Raw genomic sequence first — 7,942 nt, 5'->3', positions numbered from 1 at the left:
CCACCTCATGAGAAGAGAAGACTCACTGGAAAAGACCCTGATGTTGGGAAAGATGGAGGGCACAAGGAGAAGGGGACGACAGAGGACGAGATGGTTGGACAGTGTTATCGAAGCTGTTATGTACTGAGTTGAATAGGATCGAAACTGCAGCAGTCTGATTGGTCCTAGAACAATAGGATTCAGAATGCATCAGTCTGATTGGTCCTAGAACAATGCAGCAGTCTGATTGGTTGGCAGGAACCACCCAATCATGCTCCAGATATAAGTGAATCCACAACCTGATTGGCTTACAGTAGAATTCCAGAATTAGCCAATCAGGTGCAGCCCATTGTGTAAATAATGTATATAAGCAGATACTTTGAGGGGACTTTCATTCATTCCTCCTCACCACTATGAGCTGAATAAAGAGCATGAAATCACTTTGCGACTCTGAGTATATTTCACTGGCGACGAGGATGGGATCCCGCTGAGCTGACTGCCACACACCGCACCGCAGCACCGCCACCTGCCGCACCGCTGCCTCGCACCGTGTATCTAGGCTTCAGCTCCGGGACACAAGGAACTCAGAATGGCAACCAACAGCAGCTTCTCGCCGTTCAACCCAGCATCTGGAGACTGGGAAGCGTACGCCTCTCGTTTCACCTTCCTCCTAGAAGCGAAAGGGGTCACCGATGAAGAAGACGCCAAGAAGAGGGCAATATTCTTCAGCGTCTGCGGAGAGGAGACGTTTGAAATCGCCCGGGCTCTCCTTGCGCCTGAAGACGTCGCTACAGTTCCATACAAAACAATAATGGAACAGCTGAAGGGGCACTTTTCGCCACAGCCCTCAGTGGTGGCTCGTCGAAATGCCTTCTACGCAAAGCGGCAAGCCCCTGGGGAAACCATAACTGGGTTTGTGACCTCTCTCCGCCAAGCCGCCCGGTTCTGCAACTTCTCAGAGCTGGAGAACATGCTTCGTGACCGCCTCGTCGGTGGCCTGAGGGATGAGAAGCTGCAACGACGCCTCTACGCTAAGAAGAACCTAACGTTCCAGGTCGCTCTGGAGGAGGCCCTGGCAACGGAAGCTGCTGAGAAGTCGACGCAAGAGGCACGGCCGAGCCAGCCGTCCCAACCGAGGGTCCACCACAAAGACCTCACCGACGACTCAGGATCCAACAGGGAGGAGGTGCACCGAGTACAGCAGCGCACTCAAGCAGCCCACATACCACAGCTGCCTCGACGAGAAGGAGGGAACTGCGCAAGCTGTGGAGAAAGTCACGAGAGGAGGACCTGCCGTTTCCGCAACGCAGAGTGCAGGCAGTGCAGAAAATCGGGACACATCGCCCGGGTGTGTCGGGCTCGGCTCACCCGACGCCAGGCATCAGATGACCAATCCCAGAGCCCCAGGTCCCGGGGCCCAACGCACCAAGGCAACTCAACGGAGCTCACGGACTTCCAGGTATACCAGTTGCCCCACCCCAACGTAGAGAAAATTTATGTAGAGGTACAGATAGAGGGGGCCCCATGCCGCATGGAGCTTGACACGGGTTCAAATCTATCCATAATCTCGGCAAGGACCTTAAGGAAACTGTGTCCTACTGGGGGTCCCAAACTCAGGCCGGCCCCATTCACCCTCCGGGACTTCCAGAAACGTAAGGTCCCCACAATGGGGGTGGGGACCTTCAGGGTGCAATACCGAGGGCGGACGCGGCAACTGGACTTGCTTGTGGTCAAGGGCCCCTACATTAGCTTACTGGGATTGGCATGGTTTGGACCACTGGGGCTAGCCGTCACCGGGGTGAACAACACGAGCTTACAAGTGGACGTGGACACCATATGCAAGGAATTTCCGGGGCTTTTTGATGGGAAATTGGGACAGTATACGGGCCCCCCCATTGCTCTACAGCTTGACCCCGCAGTACGACCAGTCAGGCTCAAGGCCCGCCGGGTCCCGTTCGCCCTGAAACCCCGTATAGACGAGGAATTGGACCGGCTCGTGGAGCAAGGAGTGCTGGAGCCGGTGCCTAATGCCCCCTGGGAAACCCCAATCGTCACACCCGTCAAGCCTAATGGTTCGGTCCGCATCTGCGCAGACTACAAATGTACCATAAACAAGGCCCTCACGGCCCATGCATACCCAGTGCCAGTGGTCAGCCATGTCCTTGCCACCCTGGCTGGGTCGAAAATTTTTGGCAAGCTGGACTTGGCCCAAGCATATCAACAGCTGCCAGTAGATGAGGCCACAGCAGAGGCACAGACGATTGTGACGCACAGAGGAGCATTCAGGGTAAAGCGGCTGCAATTCGGTGTCAGTGTGGCACCAGGCATATTCCAGAACCTAATGGACTCTCTCCTTAAAGGAATTCCTGGCGTCACCCCCTTCTTCGATGATGTGTTGATTGCCGGGCCCACACCAGAGGAGTTTGAGGACCGCCTCCGCACCGTTCTGCACCGTTTCCAGACGGCGGGTCTCAAGGTGAAGCGGGAAAAATGTCTACTAGGAGTGCCTCAGGTGGACTTTCTGGGATTTATGGTGGACGCAGAAGGGGTCCACCCGACTGGGGACAAGGTACGGGCCATTTGTGATGCCCCAGCGCCCAAGAACAAGACTGAACTTCAGGCCTTCTTGGGACTATTGAACTTTTACCATTCCTTCCTTCCCCACAAAGCGGCGGTAGCAGAGCCCCTACACAGACTTCTGGACAAGCGGGCCCCTTGGGTGTGGGGCCAGCGCCAGGAGGCTGCATTCCAGGCAGTCAAGGACTTGCTTGTCTCAAACTCGGTCTTGGCACACTTCGACGAGAGGCTGCCGATGGTGCTAGCATGCGACGCCTCACCCTATGGCATTGGCGCTGTCCTGGGACACCAACTCCCGGATGGAAGAGAGGTACCAGTAGCATACTTTTCCCAGACACTCAGCGCAACCGAACGGAACTACTCACAAATAGACAAGGAGGGGCTGGCAATTGTGAAGGGAGTAAAAAAATTCCATGATTTCTTGTACGGGCGGCCCTTCACCGTGGTGACTGACCACAAGCCGTTGCTTGGCTTGTTTGCCCCCGAAAAGCAGACCCCCCAAGTGCTGTCTCCTCGCGTCCTCAGGTGGTCAATTTTCCTTGCCAGCTACCAGTATGCACTGATTCACCGACCTGGGAAGGCGATGGGCCATGCGGACGCCCTCAGCAGGCTACCACTACCGGAAACAGGCCCCGACCCAGCACCTGCACAAGAGGTTATGAGCCTGGAGCTGCTTCCCGACCGCCCCATTCAGGCACAAGAAGTTGCACACCATTCCAAGAAAGACAGGGTCATCTCCCGGGTCCTGGACTGGGTGTGGAGGGGATGGCCCAGCAACAGCCCTGGGCCAGAATTCGCTGGCTACACAACCCGCAAACATGAACTGTCGGCCCACAAGGGGTGCCTGTTATGGGGAAGCAGGGTCGTTGTACCCCAGCCCCTCCGCAAAAGGGTCCTCACAGCCCTACACGAGACACACCCAGGGATAGTAAGAATGAAGGCCCTGGCCAGGAGTTATGTGTGGTGGCCGGGGATCGACAGAGAGATAGAGGCCTGGGTCAAACACTGCCAGGCCTGCCAAGAATCCCGCCCAGATCCCCCAAGGGCCCCAGTCCAGTCCTGGGAGTCCGCCCGAGCACCATGGTCACGCCTGCATGTGGACTTCGCTGGCCCCTTTCAGGGGAAAACATTCTTCATAGTGGTGGACTCCTACACCAAATGGCTGGAAGTCGCACTGGTACCGTCCGCTTCTACATCCGCAGCCATCCGGATACTACGCAGGCTGTTTGCAACCCACGGGCTCCCTGACACTCTCGTCTCAGACAACGGGACTGCATTCACGTTCGGCGCCATTCCACCCTGCCACCAATGGCCAAGCAGAACGCATGGTGCGGACCACCAAGGACACCCTTCGCCGCATGACGCAAGGGGATTGGGAGTACCGCCTTGCCACATTCCTCCTAGCACAGCACAGCACCCCCAGCTCAACGACTGGCCGGAGCCCCGCTGAACTACTAATGGGTCGGCGCCTTGCAATCAGATTGGACCGCCTTCACCCCGATAGAGCTCAGGATGAGGTAGTGGTGGGGGAAGGCAGGAACCCCCGGACCTTCGAGGCCCAGGACCCAGTGTACGCAAAGAATTTTGGGGCAGGCCCAGCATGGGTACCCGCCACAGTCACCAGGGTCACTGGCCCCGTGTCATACGAGGTGCTAACAGATGGGGGGCAATGCTGGCGCCGCCACTGCGACCAGATACGGCGACGATTCCCAGGAGAAAACCAGGAGGAGGAAAGGTCAGAGGAGTCCCAAGGGAACAGAGCGGCAGTGAGGCCCATAGAGCAGGAGGGGCCAGCAGGAGAGGCAGAATCAGTAAATACAGAGAGGACCCGCGAGGCCGAAAGGACACCGGAACCAGAACCACGACTGAGCGAGCCGGTTGCGCCAGACCAAACAGGCCCATCACAGCCAGCATCCTTGGAACACGAGCCAGAACCTGAACCCCGGACCAGGGAACACCACAGGCCGCAACGCACACGTAGGCCGCCGGCGTACCTCGAGGACTATGAATGTGACCTCCCGGGCAGGACTGGAACTTAGAGGGGAGGGGTGTTATGTACTGAGTTGAATAGGATCGAAACTGCAGCAGTCTGATTGGTCCTAGAACAATAGGATTCAGAATGCATCAGTCTGATTGGTCCTAGAACAATGCAGCAGTCTGATTGGTTGGCAGGAACCACCCAATCATGCTCCAGATATAAGTGAATCCACAACCTGATTGGCTTACAGTAGAATTCCAGAATTAGCCAATCATGTGCAGCCCATTGTGTAAATAATGTATATAAGCAGATACTTTGAGGGGACTTTCATTCATTCCTCCTCACCACTATGAGCTGAATAAAGAGCATGAAATCACTTTGCGACTCTGAGTATATTTCAGAAGCTAAGAACATGAGTCTGACCAAACTGCGGGAGGCAGTGGAAGACAGGAGTGCCTGGCGTGCTCTGGTCCATGGGGTCACGAAGAGTCGGACACGACTGAACGACTAAACAACAACAATTTCGTTCGCCGCTTTAAATATTCAAAAAGCAACAAATGATGTTTTGGCACCGGAAAGACTAACGCATTTATTATGGCATAAACCTTCCTGGATTACAGCCTATTTCATCAGATGAAAGAAGAGTTATCCTGAGTATCTGGCGTCCCAATAAATGGGGGCGGGATAGTGTAGAAAGTGAGGTGGCGCGGGAGGAGGGAGGGAAGGAAGAAAAGCACAAACAGGAGTAATTACGTTGCAATTCACGAAACAGTTGAGTGAAAAAGCAATGTTAAAACAAAGCAAAACAAAAACAAAAATACTTTTAGATCCAAACCAGGTATCCTCAAATGATCATAAAAAGCTGTGGATGGGGTCCAGTGGGTTTCTGTTTTTCAGAAGAAGAAATAAAATAACAAGAATAAAAACAAAAATAACAAAAGCCGCCAGCAGATGGGGCACATAGTTTGTAATGCTTCTAGGCTTGTCCACACTGGCATTTAATGAGTGTTTGCAGCTGTTTGCTTTTCCTTTTAATTTGTGTAGCCTACATGACATTACCTCAAGCAACACCAGTGTTGACGCTTTGCTCCTAAAAATTCAGGATTACTCAAAACAGGGATAATCTGATAAGGAGGGGGAAATCAGGCTCTAAACTGTTCTACTATGGATTGCAGGCTATTTGTTTTGGTGCTTTGAGTTGGTGGTTTATGCTACTCCCCTTTCTGTACCCACTCAATGCTTTCATTTCTTTTCCGGCTTTGCTCATAACTGTCTCCAGTATGCTCCTGATTGGAGGATTTTTATTTTTTATTCCTCCGATTTGCACAAAACCAGAAAACTGCACAAGCAAACCACAAAGTTCTGCACCAAAAATATTGAGCAGCAATCTGAAAGTGAGTGCTGAGAATTTACAGTTAATTTCTTTTTCACTGGTCAGGAGCTGAGCCTTTTGATGCCTTAAGATTTGCAGAAAACTGGAAAACTGCAAAAGCAAATTCACCAGAAGGGAGAAGTAAGCAGAACTCCATGAGCACTGGATGGGAGAGGCTGAACCAAGAGGCCAGGAACCATAGCTGGCTGCTGCTTTGGACCCAAGGTTGCTGAAACTATGAGAGGAGCAAGGAGAGACACTTGTGGTGTAATTTTGTGTGCCTGCTCCATTGAAGGCTTCAAGTGTAAATTTGAGTAAAATAACCATATTTCTTAAAAACACTAGTCTTGGTGCCTCATTCCAAATGAACACAAACCCTGGTTAAGTGCCAAGACCCCTGGAATTTTGCACCTCTTGGCAGAGATTGAGATGGACTGTAACAATATTTTCCCATTCCTGAAAGGGGACTTTTCCCTTCACTAGAGGTTTTTAAACAGGGGACCTTTACCTGTGATTCTTGCACTGCAGGGCCTTGAGCTAGATGACCCCTGGGGTCTCTTCCCGCTCTACAGTTCTATGATTTTATAATTCCTTTGTAAATCTAAATAACAAATGTAATGAGCCATATTCAACTACCAGGTCCCAAGAGGCTCAGAATGCAGAAACAGATTGGATGGATGATCTGCAGTTGTGATTGGTGTGGGAGGACAGTGGCATTAACCTAACCTCCCATCTCCTGCATCACTGCTTACTGGTAGCGAAAGGAGCCAAGCAGTGCAAGGTCAGTACAATGGAAACACACCAGTGGTTCCAGACTGATTCTACTGGTGTGTCAGCACCACACCAGTCTTGCCACTGTCTTGCCCCTCTTCCTACTGGTATCCTGCACTGATGCCTGCCACAGGAGGTCAGGTAAGTGCCACTGCCCCACTCCCTTGACCGCTACTGCAGATCATCCAAACCATTTCTGTGTTCTGAGGCAGTAGGAGAAGATGCAGCTGTCACACCTTCTTCATTGTACACCCTCTCCTCTTGCTTGCTGTAGTAGCAAAGTAGGACTCCAGTTTTGTCCCACAGCTGCAGGCAAAACAGGAAGACAGGCAAAGGAAACTGGAGAAATGGGAGAGGAAGGGGACCTTTTGCTCTCTAAGAGCTTTTAAATGGGGTATGAGGAACCTGTGGCCATCCAGATGTTGTTGGACTCCAAATTCCATCAACCCCACCCAGCATGGCCACAGGTCAGAGATGATGGGACCTGCAGTCTTAACAAGATCAGGAGGATCACAAGTTCCCTATCCCTGATTTAAAGGCATAGGCACCTTAGGTTAGCTTAAGACCCGGCAACCTGCAGGGTAGAAGAGATGCACCATTTAATTTGCTCGTCTTCTCACCAGATCAGAAAACCATATCAAAATATGTTTGACAATGTAAATTAAACCATGTTCAAAGGAAGACTGTATTTTCACATGCACATAGTGACAATGAGCTAGAAATATGTACCGGTAATCTAATATTACAGCCCTAATCTGTGTGCTTGGGTGGAGTATGTGTGTGCTTTGCAGTGCTTTGAAAGTGTGCCATACCATACATAGCACAGAAATGGCTGTCAATTTCTACAGAGGAAACTGCCTTATACTGAATCCATCAGTCCTCTTAGCTTAGCATCCATGGAGAGGCAGCAGCTCTCCAGGATTTTAGACCTACCGGTGGGTCCCACCCAGCCCTACCTAGAGATGCCAGATTGAAGGAGGAAATGCTTGCATGCAAAGCAGAGGCTCTTTTACTGAACTATAGCCCTCCCCCAATTGTTTGTTTCGTTCATAGAAGCACATTGTGTTGCATAACATTCCAAAGAAAGACCCAGATGCTCATATACTATAAAGAGCAGAGCATGTGTTATTCTTTTTAAAATGGAAACATTTAGTGAAAATGAAAGCCACAAGCATGTCCTGGATCTCCTACATTCTCTTGCAAATTGACTGTTAATTAAAAGGATGCTAAGTGCCAACAATGCTTTGCGAATAAATGTGATGTTG

Source organism: Podarcis tiliguerta (assembly GCF_965153285.1).
Source record: "Podarcis tiliguerta genome assembly, chromosome: 6".
Lineage (NCBI taxonomy): Eukaryota > Metazoa > Chordata > Lepidosauria > Squamata > Lacertidae > Podarcis > Podarcis tiliguerta.
Note: the sequence above shows the minus strand (reverse complement) of the source record.